The sequence below is a fragment of the Ochotona curzoniae genome, unplaced genomic scaffold (assembly GCF_017591425.1).
Source record: "Ochotona curzoniae isolate NIBS_2020 unplaced genomic scaffold, NIBS_Ocur_1.0 contig_883, whole genome shotgun sequence".
Lineage (NCBI taxonomy): Eukaryota > Metazoa > Chordata > Mammalia > Lagomorpha > Ochotonidae > Ochotona > Ochotona curzoniae.
The window spans coordinates 42585979-42609636 of NW_024466599.1; the positions used below are offsets into that span (position 1 = coordinate 42585979).

The following is a 23658-nucleotide window of genomic DNA, read 5'->3' on the forward strand; positions in this document are numbered from 1 at the left end:
AAAAGAACAAACTGCAGTATCACCACCAGAGATAAGCATTTCTATGTTCACTTTTCTAGCTTATTCATATTTTAAAAAATATATTGATCTATTTGAAAGGCAAATTTAACAAAGATGGAATTTTTCCACTTTCTGACTCCTCAAATGACCACAATGATGGGCTTGGCCAGGTTACTGAAGATAGGAACCTGGAAATCATCTGGGTCTCTTAAGTGACTGGTAGGTGGGCAATTACTTGGGCACCTTCTGTTGCTTTCCCAGGCAAATTAGATTAGCAAGCAGCTGGACTGCAATCAGAGCAGCAAGGACTTCAACTGGCACTGTGCTGGCATCACAGGCAATGGATTAAACAGCTGTACCACAATGCTAGCCCTTTAGATTCATTTTTACGAAAAAGTAGATCATGCTGATACATACTTTTAAAAATGGTTTATTTTATTTGAAAGACAGAGTTACAGAGAGAGAGGGAGAGACAGAGAGAGGTCTTCCATCTGTTGGTTCTCTACCCAAACAAGTGCAATGGACAGGGCTGAGCCAGAATGAAGCCAGGAATCAGGAATTTCTTCTGCATCCCCCCACTTGGGTGCAGAGGCCCAAGGACGTGTGCCATGTGCAAGCTTTTCCAGGTGCATCAACAGGGAGCTGGATGAGAAGCAAAGCATCTGGCAGTCAACTGGCGCCTATAAGGGATGGCAGCATCACAGGCAGCAGCTGTACTTGGTACGGCACAATGCTACTACCTCAAACACAATTTTCATGAATAAACAGCATACCACGATGCCGCATACAACAGGTATAAATATTGCATTTTATGGATATAACAACTTAATCCTGTATTTCTGGTAAACTGAGGTTGCTTTCAATGTTTCATGTTGTAAGTGACAACCAGGTGAAAAATCCTCTCAAATAATTATTTACACCCATCCACAATTATTTTACTACATAAATTGCTGTTGGCCAAATAACTGGATCAAAGACAAGTACATTTTTCAAATACACTATAAGAGTATCATTTGTTCTCTGAAGAGTTTTAATAACTTATACTTTCACAAAAAGGGGGTTTGGACAACAGTTAATATGATTTTTAAAAAATATGCCAGGCTGTACTTTTATGTTTATGTAATATACATATCCTATGCAACTTCTACACTGGTTTTTTTTTTTGCAAACATATATATGATTCTTTTATAGTATTGGTTATTTGATTTTCTTCATCCAACATTATAATTCACTAAAAATGCCTTTAAAAAAAAGATTTGTTACTTGACAGCATTACAAAGGGAGAGGAAGAGTCAGAGAGAGATCTTCCATCTGCTGGTTCATTATCCGGATGGCTGCAATGTCCAGGGCTCAGCCAGGACAAAGCCAGGGCCAGGGGTTTCACCTGGGCCTACCATATGGGCGGCAGAGTCCCAAATACTTGGACTTTCTTTCACTCCTCTTCTCAGACCATCAGCAGGGAGATGGACTGGAAGTGGAAAATGGACACATGAATTACACACATTACCAGTGTCACAGGTGGCAGCTTTACTTGCCATGCTACAATGCTGGCCCTGGAATGCCTTTTGTAGTAAAGTAGTAAAGTCGGGACTTTTTTTTCCCAAATAGCTTCAAAACCATTTACTGAACAATCTCTTTTTTTTCATGATGATTTGAGAAATGTGAGAATCTTTTATACAACTATTCATACTTGAATTTTTTTTCTATTTCCAGGATAAAATTAACACTCTTTAATATAGATAGCTCTGGAATATTGCCTCTGATTCTACATGAGTGAAATCAACTGCCCCTCCCTCGAATACATGCTCTCATAAAATTGTGCCAGAGTGGGGTGAGAGTTTTGGCACAGTGGTACAGATGCCACATATGACATGTGCATCCAATATCAGAGCACTCAGATTTGAGAGTTTAGGCTTACTTCCTATCCCAGCTTCCTTGATAATGTACACAATGGGAGAGAGCAGGCGATGGCTTAAGTGCTTTGCTCTCAGCCATTCACATGGGATCCATATGAAGTTTCAGGCTCCAGGTTTTAGCCTGCCCAGCCCTAGCTGTTATTCACATTGGTGGAGGGAGTGGCGGGGTGGGCGGGTGGTGGGGGGAGGGATGTAAACCTGGCCCAGCTGCAGCTGGTGCACGAAATTTAGTGGGGTTACAGAGTAAATAAATAATTTTTTAAAAGAAATTAGGCCAAGCCTCAGTTTTTCTGTGGTGACATATCTTTATAACTCTGAGGCAAAGATAGGCACAAAGCCAAAAGAAATAACAAATACACATTATTTTGTGAGATCTTTAAAATTTTTTAAAAGTTAAGACTATTTAAAAGGGAAATGGAAAGCACTAAATGCTTATCCAAGAAATTATTCTTTTGTATTTACTATGCACCACAGAATAAAATAACTGCTTTACTACAACATTCTCTTTGTTCCTCACAACAATTTTAAAGATAGAAAATGGAGGCAAAAAGTTTCTTGCTCAAGGTTACATAGCTTAGAAGCACCAGAGCTAAAAATTCAAATACAGTCAAATTTGATCTTGAATCTGTATATTTATTCACTGTCTGAACTGCATAAAAGACAAATCTGAACTCATAAACATTAAAAACTTACTATATGTTTAAAGATGTTACCTGTAATAATAAAAAACAACAGGTTGAAAATATCTTCGAGAAATACAGTAAGCAATGTGTAGAATACAAAGACAAACGAGTAAGAAAAACACGATTATTTAAATTGAAAATTGACAATAGTATGTATGGGAGATTATCAGAAAAATGTAAGTGGATGATAACCAGATAACAAGATGCTAAGTATAACTAATTAACAAACAAATTATAATGTAAATAAGGTAATATTTTCACCAATCAGTGACAAAAAATTAAGTCTATTAATAGCACTGATCCGGTTTCGGATAATAGGCATTCCCATCATTATTTGTAGGAATATTAACACCCTACTAAAAGGATATTCTTTTAATATTAAAACTATCAAAATGGAAATAGATGTCCCATTAAAGTGGATAGTTCCATTTCTGAGAATCTACCCCAGAATCTGGGAAACTATCAAGCATCTGTGAATAAATTCCTAATGCAGTGCTATTCATAACACTGCCAAGTAAACCAGAAACAATTTTAACATCCATCAGCTGAAGAACGGTTAAATTATTATGGATATCCATCTGTACTACAGAAAGGCATGCAGCAGTTGCACACTGTGAGAAAACAGTCACAAAACACGTCAGGTATGACCTATTTAACAAAATCAGAAACTTATCACCCTTAAAATGTAAGTACATTTATATAATTTCATGAAAGATCTTCTAAAATTATGTGTAAGGCAGAGAACTTTTATTGTGAGCATGTTTCTCAAGTTATCTGTTTGTACTTAAAACCATCTCTCAATACATGCAAATGTTTCCAAAACGTGTCTATGGAAGAAAGAGACTAGTAGACATTGAGAAGGAAGAAAAATGATTAAGGCAAATTGGTTCCCCAATCATGGCACTACAGGCTTTAAAAGAAAATTAATTAAATTTCAGAGAAACAGAGAGAGCAAGCTTTTATATGCCATTCTACTTCACCAAATGCTGGACATGGTTAGTAAATGCTCAAAATGACTACAGTAACTGTCAAACAAATCATATATTTTATTAGAGTTATTCTCCATCTTTAAACAATCAACATGGTCTATAAACCTTTACCCCCTTCTTAGGTGTTTAGGCTGATTCCTTGACTGCCCTGTATCAAGTCATTAGTTGGAAACATTTTTGGTTGTCTGATGTTGAGTAAAAAGGGCAGAAATTTATCTTGTGAATAATAATACAGTTCTCCTAAACTTTTCAAGCAAGGAGATGATTATAAAATCTAAAATAAGAGAGATTGAAGCTTGCTTCATAGATATCACGGACCAGGTGGAAATAGACTGATGTTTGCATGCTAATAATGTTTGTTAAAAAAAAAAAAACACTCAATGGGGTATTAGTACAGTGATTTAATAGTCTAATCCTCCGCTTTTAAACACTAGGATCCCATATAGGCACAAGTTCTTTTCCCAGCTACTCCACTTCTCCTCCAGTTCTCCATTTATAGCCTCGCAAAGTAGCAGAGAATGGTTCAAGTCTTGTACCCCTCCTCTGTACACACACGCAAGACCTGGAAAAAGCTCCTGGCACCAGACTTTGGACTGGCTCAGCTAAGGGCACTGTGGCCAATTGGAGAGTGAACCAACAGATGAAGATTTCCCCCTCTGTCTCTCCCCTGTAAATCTGCCTTTATGAGGCAGAATATGATCATTTCTTTCTAGTCTAGTAATAATGTTGGGAAAAAAAATCTATAAACATTTCACTTTCTACCACTGACTTCCAAAAAAAGGGGAGGAAGACAGAGAAAAGCTAACTTTAAAATTAACCTTATGATTTATAAATAATTACCCTTGTGAATTCAACTAACAACAAGGACATTCACATTTTTCTCCTCGACGACATGATTTACATATCTCTGGAAATATCAAATATCACCAAGTATAAAGTGCAAATTGATAATTCTTCAAAGATTTTTAATCAGTAAATCTTAAAATACTATCCTAGGTTTTTATATACTAAACAACTGAAAACCATCACTTTCACATCATTGAAAAATTTTTTTCTGTTACTTTCTTTAAAGAGTTACTATAGATATGTTGTCAAAAGAACCATTTTAAAAAGAGAACAAAGTGATTTACCTTCTGCCAGAAACTTTTATCACTTTTAAGATCACGAGGGACATGTGATTTTTCAAGGGCACTAGAATATTTGGGACAACCTAGAGCTAAAGTATCATATACGGTTCCAAAATTCAAGCATCTTACTGTTATCACACAAAAAAGAAGACATTCAGTTTGTATAAGTAAGAAGAGAACAGATGAAAGACCCCATAATGTGTTGCATATAACTGGCTTCAAAAAGTATTCAATTCTGGAGATTGTCTAAGTTAAAACATGTTTTTCAATTTTATGCAATGAAATAGACTACAGCATTCTACCACATGCGTTACATGTTTTAAAGTGTGGGTTCAGTCTATGGACATACCACCCTGAATGGTGTGACACCACAAGCTAAGTGTGGTCAGGTCTGGTTTATACCTGGATGGGAGACTGTCTGGGACTACTGGGTATGGTACGCTTTAAAAATAAATTAATACAAGTTAAAAAAAATGTGGGTTCAGTGTTTGAATTTTAATGCAACTGTTTCTAAAGGACAGAAATCTTTATCTTCTCTTTCAACTAGTTATTTTAGCAACCCATAAAAACAACTCCAAATCACATGAAGGATATTGACAAAAACACCATTGTTAGAATACATATTTCATGCCCGGCATGATGGCCTAGTGGCTAAATTCTCACCCTGTAAGCACTGGGATGCCATATGGGCACTGGTTCATGTTCTAGCTGCTGCACTTCCCATCTAGCTCCCTGTTTGTGGCCTGGGAAACAGTGGAGGACGGCCCAAAGCCTTGGGACCCTGAACCCAGGTTGGACACTTGGAGGAAGCTCCTGGCTCTTGGCTTCAGATCAGCTCACCTCTGGCCATTGCAGCCACTTGGACAGTGAACCAGCAGATGGAAGATCTTTCTCTCTGTAAATCCTCTTTGTAAATCTGCCTTTCCAATAAAAATAAACAAATAAATCTTTTTTTAAAAGCACATACATCCTTCCTTCTATATTCTGGTACCACAGTACCCAGTTTTCACCAACATGTACCCGATTTTGCAACAAATAGATATGGCATTTTTGGGTTTTGGTGGGTTTTTTTTTTTTTTTTTTAGTTATTTTTTTCCCTAGAGGGAATAACTAGAAGACTTTGAAAATGAGGATAAGGAAGCATCTAGGTCCTCATTCTGATGCCCCAACTTCATAACTTCCCAGTATAATTAAATGCTTAAATAAATATTTTTGTAGCATTGAGTTCGCTTCAGGGCAATGTGCAGGATCTGCTTCAGTTTTTAAAAAAAATCACATAGATAATTACCATAGCTTTCTGTGATGTTTTAGGTTCAGAAATGCCTAACAGCAGAAAGGTAGGGCAGTGATTTCTTAAAGTACTTCTCAGCTCCAGGGTGATAATTTTTTTTAATTTCTTAAGTTGAAAAATCATAATTAACCATTAAAATTTTAACTTGAATAGCTATATGTAGTTATGTCTTAATTCACTAAGCTGTAGCACAAAAGAGGTTAAAATCAATTAACATTTTTAATTGAAAATCAAAAAATCTTAATAAATGCAAAATTTCAAAACTTCAAATTACTACCATTTCTAAGATAATAATCTAGTTGGTTACAGGAAATTTTTTTCAATAAGCAATACGGATAATATGGTTTGTATGACGTATGTATTACTTCCTGTAAGTTTTAACCTTACCAACTAATCGCATTGAGATCTTTCCTGCAGACCATTTAATACAAAAGCTTAAAGTCTATGTACTTCACATTTAGAAGAGACTAAAGTGAGCTTGTAATAACATCTCTCTGGACTTCATCCTGTAGTGGAGATTGTTAAACCTTTCTTACATCATGGGTTCTATAATCCTTGATATGATTTATCTAGAATAAACACAATACAACTAAGAATACCAGTAATTTATTACATGTCAGACACTGTCCTAAGCATGTGTTAACACATAATATTCCTATGAAACAGAATTATTCTCATCATTTTACAAGTTTTTTAAAAAATGTTTATTTTATTATCATCTACTTGAAAGACAGAGTAACAGATTCTTTTTTTTTTTTAAAGATTTATTTTTATTATTTTGTTATTGGAAAGGCGGATATACAGAGAGGAGAGACAGAGAGGAAGATCTTCCATCCGATGATTCACTCCCCAAGTGAGCGCAACGGGTCGATACTACGCCGATCCAAAGCCAGGAGCCTCTTCCGGGTCTCCCACGCGGGTGCAGGTTCCCAAAGCCTTGGGCCGTCCTCGACTGCTTTCCCAGGCCACAAGCAGGGAGCTGGAAGGGAAGCGGGGCTGCCGGGATTAGAACCGGCGCCCATATGGGATCCCGGGCGTGCAAGGCGAGGACCTTTAACCACTTGCGCCACCGCGCCGGGCCCCAGAGTAACAGATTCTTTCACTCACTGGTTCACTCCCCACTTGTCAATGACAATTATTAGCACTGAATCAGAACCAATTCAGGAGCCAGGAACTCTTCTCAGGTCTCTCATGTGGATGGCGGGAGCCTTAGACTTGAGTGACCATCCACTGTCTCCGAGGAATTGACTCAGAGGCAGAGATGAGGGACCTGAAGCCTCTGTAAAGGGATGATGAATTCTAATGACAGCATAACCCATGATGCCACATGTCCACACTCAGATAAAATTCAGAGGGGTTCCCTGACAAACGCAGGATCCCACAACTAGAAAATGTCCAGATCCTGCTCTTTTCACCATAAAACCATTATACTAAAAGTTCTCTGGAGGACAGTTGGTTATATCTGGCAGTCTGCAGAGGCAAGAGAATTCAGATTCGTATAGATATTTATTTCTCCTTGAAATGCAAATTACCTTTCAACTCCACTTAATATCTCTTTTCCTATTTCCAAATATTCCAGACACTCCTTATAAGACAAATGATCTATGGTGTCATATCATTTCATCTGTCAGCACTTAACAAAGTTAACAACCATTTTATCATTTGTTGAGTGACCTATTTAGAGGTAATTATTTATTTGATCTACATTAACATCCTGCTAAATTGGTATGGCTGGTGCTGTCAATTGTAATTGCAGATGAGAAAGGACATAAGTCTAGAAAGTTTAGATTTATTATAAGTTTATCACGACATAACTATAACAGTTTAAGTCCTATCATTAGTGTTTTCATTTGCAATTCCTGTTTCTTTTCCTTTTCCTTTTTTTCTTTTTAAAGGTCGACACAGACCAAAACAAGTTCATGTCTAGTTATCTTTTATTTACTATTAACAGTCAAAAGAGGTCGTTTTCTTTGGTAAAAGAAGTCATGTTGAAGTAACTGAAATTACTTAGCCCTTCACTTACTAGCAACACACTTTGGCATATTTTTGGAGATCCACTAACATACTAGCAAACATAAGTACTCTAAAAGGCAGTATCTCTGGAAACTAAAGTCTTATATAGATATTTAAACAGAAAATACTTTCTAGGAAGGGTTATTTTGGGTTAATTATTGATAAAGCTTTTAATTTAGTTCCTTCAGCTTTTATGCTATTACTACCATTTTATGGCAATAGCATTCTGCCAATTAAATTATTACTGTAGGCTGGGATGTGTCTGGTGTGGCACCCAATACCCTGCTGGTGCTCAAATTAAAATACGTAATAACAATTACCTTCAGGTTACAGTATGCAAAGTGATTTGACACCAAAGTCATGTTCATAGCTTAGCTCAAAAAAGAAATGATTATTTAGCTATTCCTAAATGCTTGTCTTTTTAAAAAAGAGAATACGATCCTTTCATGAGGCTCTGAACTTTCATGTGAGTGAAGGAAAATGAAACCAGTGTACCTCTACTAGGCTTTTCAGCAGTGTGTGTGTGTGTGTGTGTGTGTGTGTGTGTGTGTGTGTGTGTGTTTATGTTTCTGAAGAGGGAGCCTAAGAAATAAGGCAGAATTTAGAAAACAAAAGATTTGCTTCTGTTCTTAGAAATCTAAAAAAAAAAAAAAGCCTAGCAAAAAGAGTTAAAGGAAAAAAAAAATTTAAACTTGACTAAACCCTTAACAAACCAGAAACAATCCTTAAATTTTATTTATAGGATTTTAAGAGAACACAGTGACATGAAATACACTAACGTATTCTGTAAATGCCATGTGTTACAGAAGACAAAGCATTAAAACACACTGGAACTTACTAAAGCCAGGATTCATTTGCCATTAAAACCCATTAAAACTGTAACAATGAAAACTTTTTACATAGATGGGAAGCAACCTGGTAAACTTTTCACACTGTATTTCTTATATACTTAAAAGTTTTTCTCTATGTGTGTATATATATATATAAATGAAAAAATAAAAACATTATTGTGCTCTTATTATGCTAAAAAATTTACATAAAAAGCCATAAAACAAAGTTGACAACAGGATGAAAGACAGAACAGGAAGTTAAATAACATGCCATTGAATGACCTTTGTGTAGCTAAAGAAATAAAGAAAAATCCTTCTTGAAGAAAACTATGCTACTGTACGACTTATGTGTCACTGAAAAAATAACTTTAAGAAATGACAATAAAAACAAAAATATCAAAACCCATGAGGTGTAGCAAAAACAGTAATAGTAATTGTGTAATAGAGACTAGCATATCCAGATGTAAAGATACAATGCAATATGCAGGTCTACTACCAAACCAAATATGGACTCCCAATGAAACTGTTGGATATATCTTGACAATAGGATGCTGGACTCACTGCTACTGTCCACATCTACAATGTCAGGATTATTTAAATGGCGTAATGATGGACTTATGACTGTTCATGAAGGATTATGCATTGAAATAATATAGGGGAGGTTGGTAACAGTGTGGGGGTTTGGGGCAGAGGGGAATCCCAAAGCCTGTGGAACTGTATCTCTCTCTCACACGCACACACAAAAGATTTTACATATTCTGGACGTAAATATAAAAAAACCTAATAGTAAGTTCCTAAAGGAAACAAGTAACACAGTAGGGAAACAGAATTTTTCATGCTCTTTTGTATTCAATTTTCAAAATAAAATTTTGGACATCCATTACCTTTCCATTTAAATTTTTTCTTTATAAAATTTGTTAATCAGAAACTTCATAAGTGGAAAATACCATCTAATATATCCACTTAAAAATTTTTTTTGAAAGGCACAAAGAGGGAGGGAAATACCTTGAGAGTTCCCACCTGCAGGTTGACTCCCTAACAGCCTTTTCAAAGGCTTGAGTGGAGCCAGGTTGAAGCCAGGATCCAGGGACTCCATTCTGCTTTTGTACATGTGTGGCAGGGACCCAAGTACTTGTCTCATCACAAGCTGTCTTCCCAGGAAAATTAGCAAAAAGTTGGATCAGAAGCGGAGAAACCAGGACTCAAACTAAAACTAGCATTCTACTATCTGATGCAGCATTGCCATCAATTGCACCAAATTTCGATTCTTCCTAGTTTGTTTTTTTTTTAATTTAATATTAACTTATTCTTTTAACCATTTCTTCAAATTCTACTATCCTTCTCTTAGTACTGGCCACAGCTTTATAACAGTGGCATGGTAAAATTCAAACTTTGTGGCCATCTGCATGAATATTAAGTCCTTTATATTTTGTAAAAATATTTCTTCAAGTTTCACAAGCATAAAGTGGGTGTAAGCTTTAAATTTCTAGATTTAATTCTATTTTACTGTTTTAGAAGAGGTTTGTCTTATGTTAAAAGAGAAAAATGTCAATACATGGAAAATACAATGTTCTATGATCATATTTTGATATAAAAACTCAGTATTTCAATAGACTTGATCAATTCTCCATTGCAAATGTTAATAATTTAATAATAGCTTATAGTTGGAAAATAAGAAATTTTTTTTCATTTAAAATCTGGAATACTTATTCTGCAGAAAATGTTACAATGCTATGAAAAATACTTTCTACAAATACTACCTAATAAAGAGAAAACAAAATATAAAGATATCAATATACTGAATTGGGAAAAAATCCAACTAGCCATAAGAACTGAGTAAGAAAATGGAACATATCAGCATGTATATTTTGATCTTTGATTAGTCACAATAATGTTCATCCCTACCAAGACTAATAATAAAGGAGATGTCAGATCTTCAGTACACAACTACCTCAAAAGTCAGAGCATTTCTCATCACGCCAAGAAAAGCCAATTCAATGAAAGCCTAATAGTCTTAATCCACACCTAATATTCCTACAGGAATTCTCTCAACTATACAGGCACAATGGATTTCACTGAGCAACAAAAGTTACCAAAGGTAATTTATAAAATGCTAAGAAGGAATATTCAGGCAGGATAACATAGTTTCAGGCATTATTTACAGGCACAGTCTCAGAGTGCTTAAAATAGAATTAAGTCAGTATAGGAATCTCTACAAGCAATTTATGTATTCTAGTAAAAAAAATCACGTCTTAATGCTAAATACTAAACTTCATTTTTAGCATGGCTATCATTTTTACCTTCTAGGAAAAGACAGAGGATGGCAAAGAATTATGTTGAAGATGACTGGAAAGGGGTATAGAAAGGACCAACTGAGCCACGCAGAAAGATAGGAGGAAGGAAAAGACTAACACAACAGAATTTATTTCTCTTTGCATTACTTTCAAGAGTTTTTTGGGAATATCAGAGCACAAAATTATCAAGTCAAATTTATACCATATCTGCTTTTTCAGTCAATTTTCCTCTACCACTTGAGTACAGAGAAGAGAAAAATAAAAACAAAACAGAAGCAATACTTACAATGACAGATATTTTTGAGATGTTATATGTAATTTCAAAAGGAACAATGCATGATGAAAATGGACTAGAGGGTGAAGCTGAGTTACAAGAGGGTAGGAACAGCAATGAGCAGGATGTCGGACCAGCAGCGATCCCTTAGAAACATTATGGAGAAAGACAGGCTGAAGGAAATAGGGAATATCTAGTTATATGTTCAAACTGCTCCTTGCTAGGCATACAGAACCTGAATTGATGAGTTGATAAGCACATGCTATCTGAAGTTGCTATATCATGAATCAACCACGAAGTATAGTATAAGCATGTGACACAGAACTAGAACCAAGGAGAAAAACAACAGAAGAATTGGAATCTGAAGCAGTTAGAAAAAAAATACTGCTCCAATAGAGTAAGATGGTAGCCTGAAGAAAGAGGCAGAAGAATACTGATTTTCATTAAATAGTTCTTCCATACACTTTGTCACTATCTGACTGCACTGATAAAAACAAAAACATAACTTGCGAGCTCATAAATTAGCAGGGCAAGGCTTGTGCTAAGAGTTCTTTTTTTCTTTTCTTGCCTTTTTTTTTTTTTGTTAATAACATCAAAAGGTTCCTGTCAAAAACAGATTTGATTTTTTTCTGTGTATACTCAGTTTAGTTACGGATGATTAACAAAGCATTCATTCTTCTATTTGCATTGGCTGAGGATTGACTTATGTTAGTGTTAAGGAAGTATTTCGGTTTATATGGAGAAAATATGAAGTGTTGCTTATTTAAATATACATAGCAAAAGAAAGGCTTTATATACAGTTTAAGTTCACAAACAATAAATACATTTAACTAGGTAGCAGTGCAGAAAAAACCCAGCTTAGAAACAGAAAAATGCTTTATACATTTTTCCAAAATATGCTTTATAAACTTGTCTGTTTAGTAATGTAATCTTGGTGGGGTGATAAAAAGTTTATTAAAGATTTAGTACTAATTATGGCAGAACCAATAATAATTATTTTAATTTTTTAAATACACATTAGCTTTTATTTTAAAAATAGCAAATCAGTAAAAAGTATTATTACAAAAGAATTTCCATACGTTTAAAGCATTTGAAAATAAGTATCTAAATTTAGTTTGTCATATAGCTACATAAAACTTCTTTACTTTTCACATGCAGAATATTAAAAAAGATCTCTTGCATGTAGTTCTCTTATTAGCTGAACACAAAGGAACAATCACTGACAAATGTGAAATACTATCTTTTCAAAGGTCTTTATAAAGCAAGCAAATAAAGTAGCTTTTCTAAGTAAAGCTACTTTGTCCTGCTTTAAAAAAAAAAAGTACTAGTTTCAACATTCAGTTTTTGCAACACCTGCTAAATTTAGGCATGAAGGAAGTCAAAGCTAGTAATATGATTTAAATAATACTATGACTAAGTTTTAAGTAGTTTCACTGACCAGGTCCACCAAGATAGAGTGGATTAAAGAAAAACATGCTATGGATTATTTAAAAAACAGTTACTAAGTTTGATTATGAAGTCAATACTCAGGCACCCATTTTATTCCTAAATTGCTACTGAGAGAAACTTAGAAAGGACTTGACAAGTAATGGACATTAGGTGTGAGAGTAAGGATAAGAACTGCTGGTGGCAAACGATTTGGCCATTCTAGGACTTGTCTAAATATTTATGGTGTGCAAGACTTCAAACCCAAGGCTTAATCTCACAATGTTACCCTGACATAAACACAAATTCCTTTTACCCTCATTTCCCTTCCTTCCTTACTTACTACATGTTTGCAACCACTGTTCTCTTAATTCAAGCTAAATTATACTCCCTCTTGAGTTTTTCTTTCCCCCTTGTAGAGAATAAAGAAACTTAATCTTCCATATTTCTCCCTTCTTTCTTTGGTAGATCATGTGTAGCATAGAGCTATTGTTTACAAAATAAGTAACACTGCCAGTTTAGACTTCTTTTCACTCTGCTAAAAGGTAACAAGACCTTTCTACCAAATTAAATTGTGCAATCTCAGGTGGTTCCTCTCTATTTTATTTCATTTTTACCACACATACCCCATTCATCACTTTCATTTTATATGATCCACTTGTTGACATGTCTGCATTGAAATCTACTTCTAAATTCAACTTTGAACCTAGTGACAAAAACTGTCCTTGAATCAACAAGACCATTCCAAAAGCCTGAGTGAATGATGGGTTTTGTATATAATCTGAAGCCCTATAGATTTTCACTGGGTCAAGCTATCACTGGAGTGAATTCCAAAGTGAGAGTCACCACAGCGGAAATGAAAATTTGCACATAGCTCACACCTGCAAGACAGCGCAGTGAGTGGCTGGTTTAGAAGAATTTTAATCATTATAGAAATGCTTAGTTAGCAAACACTGCTTTCTTTTACTTATGTAAAAATATTAGTTGTAAATGCATTTATATAAATTTTGAAAACAATATAGGAATGATATACATCTTAAAATAAGTACCACAACACTAATTATGAATTCACTCTAAAATGTCAATAATGAACAATGATCTAAAAAAGTATACAATATGCATGTGTTTAAAACAAAAAGAAAAATGCTAAATTAAAACCAATTTGCTAGTGGGATAAAGGTATAATTCCCATTTTAATATTTAATATATTTCTATATTGACAATATGACATTGATGCTATATTAATATTAAATGATACTGTTGTCAGTTTCAAACAAACTTAAAAATTTAGATATATCAGATACTAATAAAAAGTTAGTCAAAATATAAAAATACACCTACAAACTTTATTTGCACACTACTCTTTACACACCTGACCCACAGAATAGGTATCTTTTTCAAGCACAAAACAAAGAATGCTGTGGGTAATAGGAGTTAAATTTCTTACCCTAGCAAGAAATCAGTAAGATATTCATTTGCTGGTTTATTGAATATTTATAAATTCATTGAAGTTTGTCAAGTTTTTGTGAATACCATGTCCTCCCAAACCTTTAGGTAGCTGCCTAGAATTGGGAGGGAGTATAAGTTCATCACATGAAAAAATTTTTTAAATGCAGTTAGGTCAAATTAAAAGAAAATCAACTCGTGTATGAACAAATAACAGATTCATTTTTCAAGCACTTGCTGAGGTACTACTACTATTTAAAAGTACAGAAATCAAAATCACACTGATTTGTGTTCCTCCCAAAATAAGCAAGATGATGGAATATTCTGTTAAAAGGAAGGCCATATGAACCACTAACCTATCTATTCTATAGACATTACTCTCTTACGGTATAGCTCTCCTATTAAGGTATAAGCACTCTGTAACTCACATAACTGAGAATATATGCCCTATATTCTTTAAATGGGATTAGCAACTGACATACCTTAGAAGTATATATAAAGATCTGAAATAATGTACTGCAAGTAGACCTGGAAAGGCAGTATTAACCCAAGTCTAAGCTTTATGTAGCAAATATTCAATGTTATTATCAAGATTTTAGGAGAGGATTAAATATAACACAATTATATTCAGAAATTCTGAAACAAAAATGCTTTGTAAGCAAACTTCTAATCAGCAATGTTCAAAGATACTACTGTTGTTAGTTTTTAGTTCTGGGAAGAAATTCACACACCAACATTAAAGATAACTCTATCAACATCTAAACTACCATAAATATTATGAAAAAGGAAAAATACTATGAAATGCATTTGGCCCCCTTTGAATAAATAATATTTGTTTCCTTATTTTAATAATTTATAAACATAAAACTACATATTCATATTTTAAATATCTTATAGAGAAAATATAAAGCAGCTATTTAAATACATTAAGAATTCACAAAAATTCACCTGTTAGAAAGTTTATAAAACAAGTAACACTGTCAGTTTAGACTTCTTTTAATTAACATTAACTGTTACCAAAAAAATGTGTCATCATAGCTTATTCTTAAAACTCTCACTCAGATGTTTTTCACATAATTATAAAGCAAACAATTTTATAATGTTCATCTTTTAAAATGAAACTAAAGCACTCACCCTATTCAATTTATTTTTCAAAAAATATTAGTAAAGCTTATCACCAAGTGGGGTTTCAAGTTTTAGAAGTAGTTAGGATACACACACAATCTGAAACGATGATCTTAAACTTTAATGAATATATTAGGTATGAGAGCTTCTTTTTTACTTTGTTTTGTTTAAATACTACCCAATATTAGTAAAATGCATCTTAGTTAAAACTCATTTTTTTCTAAAGCATTTTTAATTATTACATTTATTTTCTTGCAAAATTCAGCCAACTCTTCCAAAACATCTGAATCATATTCTAGCTGCAGAGATTAACAAACATTTAAAATCAGGTTATCATACTCACACACACACACACACACACACTTAAAGCTAGTAGACAGAACCTCAAAGTGTAGTAAAGGAAATGGGCGAACATAAGTAGATGTTTAATATTAACTCATAAAATTTTATGTTCTTATGACATGTAATGTCATAGAACTTGAGTAGTTGGGCTAGGTACCAGATGACATCCTAGTTTCCTTATCTGCAAAATGTGAGAGGAGAACTTTATGACTCCTAATCCACCTTGCACCTCTAGATGTCTACATTTTTAATTATTCTGATCAAGAAATCCCTGTCGGCATTAGGAACCTAGGTTTTAACTTTATTATACCAAGTTGTAAACACAAAGAAAACAACAAAAATCTCACAACACTAATCTGAAATATGTTAAGTGACTGACACCAATTCTTGTAAGATAAACAAAACATAGGGGTAATGACTGTACAGGACTGTTCCCTCAGCAAGGACAGAAACACTAACGTTTACTAAATAGGATATCTCACTTATTGGTAACTATTGCAGCTTAATTTACCTGCAAAGCCAAAAATTATAGACAAGTAGCAAGAGAATTACTCTGAAATATTTCAGACCGTGCTTTTGCAGTGGAGTTTTATTACATTCTGTATCAGGTACATGTAGAAACTACATATCTAAAATGAATGTTCACTAGAACTGCAACTTTAAATGCGAACAGAAATAGCCTTATTTCTTTTAATAATATATGTCATATAATACTGCAATTAATACGAATATCTGTAAAATAGCAAAATGCTCTAAATGCTTTATGTTCATAAATGCTACTAGCAAGCACCTAATAAAATGCAATTGAAAGGGAAATAATTTACCACTATTCTAATACAAGTTTAACTAGAATTCAGTTTTCTTTCAAAGATGTATTTTTTCAAAGAACATCCTACCACCAATAATATTTAAAAGACAGGGCAAAAGCAATCAAACAAAAAACTACAAACCTTTGTGCTAGAAATTTTCCCAGAACTATATTTTGACATTTTTAACAACTTGACAAACCACTCTGTTTGCTTTCTTCCGCCAATACAAATCCAGCCAAGGAGCAATTTCTTCATTATTTCATTCAATGCCACAAGGCTACACTATGTTAGGGTAAAGGTCAATCAATAATGCATGCTGTTGCTACAAAGAAAATATTAATGTTCACCTGGGCTTTATTTCAAAGATTGGCCCATTGAAACCTATTTATTTTGACCTATAAAACTAAAAGGACGTGGGAAAACAAAGTACAAAATACTTTTTCTCATCAAACTACGTTCACTAGTGCCACACAAAGAAAGCAAATACATTTTAGGTAGCTGGTATCACAAAGGATTCTCCCTACCCCACACCGGTAGTACCAATAATCTCCTGTTTTCAAAAATTTGCAGGAGTGTTACCCTGCGGGCATCTATGACAGCATCACGAGGTTTCAGATCTAGTGTGGGTGGTTGAATAAAGTTGGACAAAGACCAGTTTTGTGTGTGCTGAAAGGCAACAGTTTGGAACACAATATTCGGCATTGGGTATGAGATTGCCAGTGCAGTGGGTTGGAAGATGTATGTATTGGCACTCTATGTGGAACCAGGAGGCAGAAACCAGTAACTTAAAAGGTTACTGCAGTCTTGACTTTGGCAGTTGTCTTTTCCAAATGATCATTAAGAGTTAAGAGTGAGTTCCAAAGTAACGCCGATGAAGACCAGAAGTTCTACATGGTGAGGCAATGCCCATCCTTTATGCCCTATAGTCCTGTGAAATCAGAAACCATATATGGCATGGTCCTTTGGACAGAGAGGGTTGTATGTTGATAAAGTAGCATTCTAAAATGCTCAGCTAACAATGAAACTGGTAAACTTCCATGATGGCAATTAAAATGAAACATCAGCAAATGTAATTATTTATATGAACAAAGTAGCTGCACAAAACTTAAACATTACATCAACAACCCCAAAGTCTCTGTGTACTACATATATATAATTGTTTTATATGTATATATATGTATATATATTTGTGTTTTATATATATATATTTGTGTTACCCAAACACCTGACCCTCTGCTTTCAAAATTAATTTGGAGTGACTATTTAGTTTCATACAGAATGCTTATTTATGGTAGGAACCAAAGGATTACTGCATATCATTTGCTGAAAACAAGATATTACAAAGGGCAAAACTTTGGATTTCAGCCTTAGCTTTTCCATGATCACCAGAAGAAAGCAGATGCCAAATTCAAGCCATTTCCATAGAACATGTGTTTTTTCACAATGATTCTTCTCATTTTCTCCACTACCACTACATCAAATATTTTCTCAAGTTTAAGTTACAGTGTTTCACACACACACACACGGACACACACATGGACACATGAATGATATTTCTACTAATAAAACAGCCAAGACTGGGCCAGCTGAAGCCAATAGTCTGAAACTCCATCCAAGACTCCCACATAGGTGGCAGGAGCCCAAGCACTTGAGCCACCATCTGCTGCCTTCCAGGACACATCAGCAGGTAGCTGGACTGGAAATGGCTGGAATGTGAACTAGTACTCTGATATGGGAGCTTCAACCCATGGCTTAATCTACTGCACTACAATGCTCACCTCATCAACTATGTTTTTAAAATTTTTTTTCAACTGAAAGAATTCGCTTTCTTTTCTAAACATACCACAAATCATGACAACATTCATAATTAGTGGGCAGAAGCTGAACAATTTAAACAAGAATAATACAGAGAAGGAGGACATATCAGAATAGAAAAGTTCAGAGACTCTTCAAATGTAATTTTACCAGCTACAATATTTTAAGCAATGTCAGAAGGATATTACAAAATTACTCAATAATTATTTTTTTTTAAAAATATAATTAGGAATGTGAGAGAAAATAATTCTAAACCATTTAAAAGATATTCTTTAAACATTCTTTATCCTGGCACCAAACTGTATGGTCACTAAAATAAAAGCAAAAAATTGTTCAAAATGCCTCCATCTAATTAGTATTTTGATGTAAAGAAACAATCCTGTTCTATCCCTCCACCCCAAATCACAACTTTAAAAGAATTGCTGCTTCCGTATTTGCCAGTGCTCTGTGAACCATTTTATATTAAAATTGGATAGTCCTAAACATCACACATATAAAAAAATGTATTATTTGACACAGTGCTATTTTGACGATAAATTGCAATCTATAGCTCAAATAATTCTCCTCAGGGATTAACATTTCAGAGGCTGAGCCAGAGATTATGTGTGTGGATCTTGAATTTCATCATCTCCCTTTGGCACAATAGCTTATTCTTCTTTTTTCATCTATTCTCTCATGAAGGGTCAGGAAAGCTTAGCCTTGCTGTTGCATTCATTTCATCTCTACATTAACCAGATACCTTGCAGTCTTTAGTTCTTACATGTTATTCCATTACAAACACTACACGGCCGTGTGCTGTGGCTAATGAGGTTTCTACCAAATCAAAGGGTGCCATCAAGTGGTTATAACATTCTAAACAGCATTATACTAAATGACTATTCCCGATAGACTCTCTTCAATATAGACAAATTTTGTCACTTCTTTATAAAAGAGCACATTATTGGAGATGTGAGAGCAGAAATAGAGGGTGTTACTCAACAATTCTTGCTCTTTATTTTCTAGCATTCAAGGATTGTTTTTCTGCATATTATATATTTATAAAGCATCATTTTAGAGTCACAGCCAAGATTAATATCTAGGTCAGCAGATTATCAAGTAACATGCATCATCTCTAGGATGCCAAATTTATTAATGAAAATACATGGCTAGATTGATAGGAGCTTATTTCTGAAAGTCAGCAATATCATCAGTGCACATAGAAATCCATTTTTTATTACTAATGAAAAATTACAAAGCTATAAATTAGAGTTTCTATTCTTTGATGTATTTCATGTAGCCATGACTGAGGTCTAGCAAGAAACCTGGCTGTTAAAATGAGAACTTATTTTCAGGTATTTAGAAAACTTTCAACAGTTCATTCTGTAAGTTGCAAGAGTCCTTTAGAGTTTTAAGATAGCAGTCTCGAATGGTTTTTTGAACATACACAAATAGCATACAATTTGATATTTGAAATTTGAAATTGAAGAAGTAGCTAAACTGCTACTATCTGCAACTGTCCTACACAAGAAAATCTAACAAGGAGGCTTATGCTCAAACACTTAATACTACTTCAGATAAATCAAATTCAAGTTCAAAAGTCAAACAGGCTGCAAAAATTAAATCATAGGGGCTGTACTGTGGCATCACAGGTAAAGTCGCTCCCTGTAGCACCAGCACCAGTGGTCACCGGTTCAAGTTCTAGCTCCTCCACTTCTGATCCAGCCCTAGTTTAATGTGCCTGGGAAAGCAGCAGAAGACAGCTTAAGTAATTGGGCCTTTGCCACCCTCCAAGGAGACTTGGATGAAGTTCTTGGCCCTCTGCTTCAGCCTGATCCACTCCTGACTGTTACAGACCTTTGGGAAATAAAGCAGAAGTTAGATGATCTCTCTCTCTCTGCCAGTGCATCTTTCAAATAATAAAACATATCCTTGAAAACATATTTTAGAGCAATCTGTACAGAAAAACTAAAAATCAATGTAAGAAAAAGGTTGTACTATAAAGGTAAAATAAAGAACAGGATTGTAAGATACCTATTTTACTAAAAAAAAAGAAAAAAAAAGAAAAGAAAACAAAATCTGCTTAAGGTAACTTGAAAGAAAAAAAAATCAGTGATATGGCCAAACCGCTTGTGGATATACTTTGTCCCCATAATCCATCCCTACAAAATTCTTCCTTTGTCAAACCTGGTATGAGGGCTGTGGGGTGCTCCCTTATTGGGCCACTATTCCCACTGGTGAGCATGAGAGCTTGGATCGGGGGCAGACCAGGCCGGGCAGAGCTACAACACCTATTGGCCTCATATGAACTGGATCAGGGGAAAGCCAGGCTGTGTTGACTGTACCTACTGATATATGCATAAGCCTGAGGGGGTGAGGGTTGGTTGGGCTTTGCTGCAGCATCAGCTGGCAGGATGCCGGCACAAGGAGCAAATTCTGTCAAACTAAACTGTAGAACCACCTGAATAGTGCAAGATCCGAGAGTGGGAATGGGCCAGTTAGGGAAACAGTGGGCACCTCCCTCTTGGGCTGCCATTCCCTCTGGTGAGCATGAGAACCAGGACTGGAACCAGGCATGACTAGATAGAGAGTGGCACCCACCGACACATGTGTGGACTGGATAGTGGGACTTGTTAGGTTGAATTAGGTTTCAATGCCCTTGACATACATGAGAGCTGAATGGGATTTGGGACAGACCGGACCAGTCTGTTGAACATTCTGGCAAGCACGGGAACCAGGGCAGGGGGTGGGTCTAGTGGGGGTTATTGGAAGTCGCACTGACTAGGCTGCAACTCACACTAGTTTACCTGAAGGTCGAGTGTGCAATGCACAGGATCAGACTGGGTTTCAACACCCATTAGTTTGCATAGAAAACAGGGCTGGAGACAGAACTGACCCAGCAGTTGCAACTACCAGTGTGTGCATAGGCTAATTTGGGTGATGGACTATGCCAAACTCTGTATTGGCATGCCCACACAAGAATCAGATCTTGGATCACCTCAGATGAGGTTTCTTTGGGGATCCTGCCAACTGAACCGCTGGACTCAGAACTCCAACCATGGAAAGAATTGCAGGTTCCATGATCTGACAGTGGAGTGCCTGTGTCAGAGCTGGGCTTCCTCAGTGGCTTAGACAGAGCAGTGGACAGTATATCCAGGTGCACATACAGGATATGGCATTACACTGGAGCCTGCAGAGGATACCTGGTACCAGGACAGAGGACGGAACAAATTGATCAACCACTCCAGCTAAGAGCTGGCAGTGAATATCTTTGCAAGTGGAGACTCTAAGGTAGACTATATCATCCAGTGGAGTCTGAAGAGATTTCATCATGCTTGGAGTGGCGAGATCAGCAGCAATTCAGAACTGTTGAACTATTAAAACCACTTAAGCAGGACCCTCTTAACATGCCCCACACTGGAGATCCTGGGATAGTTGAGAGGCTGGTTATGACTTCTCCCCTTATCTCTCCCTCCTCTCAGATACAGAAAGGAAAAAAGAGAATCCAGCAATAATGGTCTCACCCACTTTCCTCTAGCCCTTGACCCTTTGCACCCTAGCCAGCTACATAAAAATCATCAAAAATAAAATTTTAGTGCTCGCTTCGGCAGCACATATACTAAAATTGGAATGATACAGAGAAGATTAGCATGGCCCCTGCTCAAGGATGACATGCAGATTCATGAAGCGTTCCATATTTTTAAAAAAATAAAAATAAAATTTTAAAAGTTCTTCCTCTGTGTTTGTTTGAGAGGGATGGAAGGAGAGGTAGAGGGAAGAGAAGGCAAAAGGGAGCTGAAGGGAGAAGAATAGAGAAGGAAAAAGGGAGGAAGAGAGAGAAACAGTTATTTGCCCTCTATTGGTTGATATTCCTAAATGCCAATACTGGCTGAGATGGGGATAAAACCATGGCTGAGGATCAGGAACTCAACTCAGATCTCCCATGTAGGCGGCAGGGATCCAACTACTTGAGCAATCACCTTCTGCCTCCCAGGATATGTATTTGTATTGACAGAAAGCTAGAATTGGAAGCAGAGCTGAAAACTGAACCCTAGCACTCTGACACAGGATGCAACTACTAGGCAAAATGTCTGCCTCAATGGTTGAAGGCGGGCAACAGGAATTCCATATGGGTTTCCACCGAGTGGCAGGAATTCAAGTAACTATCATCTATTCTGACATAATCTTGATAATTCAATTTGATTATCAAGAAACTGCATCAGAAGCAGAGGTGGGACTCAACCCCAGGAACTCTGATACGGGAGGTGGGGTCCCCACAGATAAATGAATCCAGTGTGCCACAAAACCTGAACCAAATTCATGTTTTGATTTAGCTACCTGTGGTTATACACCTTAGGTCCCTGGAGATGCACATCATACTCCTTTACTCTTAAAGGTACTTAGGAGGAAAAGTTGGAGAGTTAAAGAAGATGGTTGTGAAAGCAAGGCTTTGAGTTCAATTAGACAAGAATCTAAATCACAGTTAATAGCAGTACAAACTTATTTATTTACTAAAATTAATTTATTCTCTCATAACCTCTATTTTCTCATCTGTAATGTGACTGGGGTAAAAGCATTCAAGGCAGGGGGAAGTGCTGTGGGTGCAGTGGGTTAAGCTGCTACTTGGGATGCTGCCTGGGATTGATCAAGCTTCCTGCGAACACCCCTGTGAGCAGCAGATGATGGCTCAAGTACTTAGGTTCCAGCCACCCATGTCAAGACCCAAATGGAATTCTTGGCTATAGCTTTTGGCCTGGCCTAGCCTTACCTGTTATAGAAGCATGCTCTATTTCTATTTCTCTATTTCTGCCTTTCAAATAAATAATTAATAAGTCTTCAAAAGACAAAAAGATTTCTACCACAGCATTTGGTGTGGAGCAAGAATTTAATAAATGCTAATAATAAATGTCAACAACAGTCTTTATAAAAGTGACAGAAAATGATAAACAGAGAAGGAAAACTTAAGGAGGGAAAAGGAATGTATTAATAAATAAGAACATTTTAATTTTCAAAGGGATCAGGTCATAGGAACTGTTTCTCCTTTAAGTGAGAGTAAAAGTTTATATAAGAAGATAATGTTTTAAGAAAATCAGAATTATTCTTCACAATGAAATCTTTGCCCCAAGTACTTAAAGGACTGCTTTAGACTATTGAATGTTTGAAAAGTAGGTGAGTGACATGATTACAAACCAAGATCATTTCTCATGTGGCTAACCGAGACTACGAAGGGAAGGCATAAGTACATATTTACATGTTACAGAGTATCATTTAAAGGGTTAAATTTGTTAGTTTTAAATTAATTT

The 23658-nt window shown here is 35.6% G+C and overlaps 1 protein-coding gene and 1 non-coding gene across 4 annotated transcripts in view; one reads left to right on the forward strand and one right to left on the reverse strand.

Annotated features, from left to right (window-relative positions):
- Window positions 1-23658, reverse strand: part of EHBP1 (EH domain binding protein 1) — a 293792-nt gene that overhangs the window by 211390 nt on the left and 58744 nt on the right. The gene's annotated exons all lie outside the window — the stretch shown is intronic.
- LOC121165430 lies at window positions 21951-22057 on the forward strand. Its single transcript, XR_005885225.1, has one exon. It is a non-coding gene; the product is annotated as a U6 spliceosomal RNA (small nuclear RNA).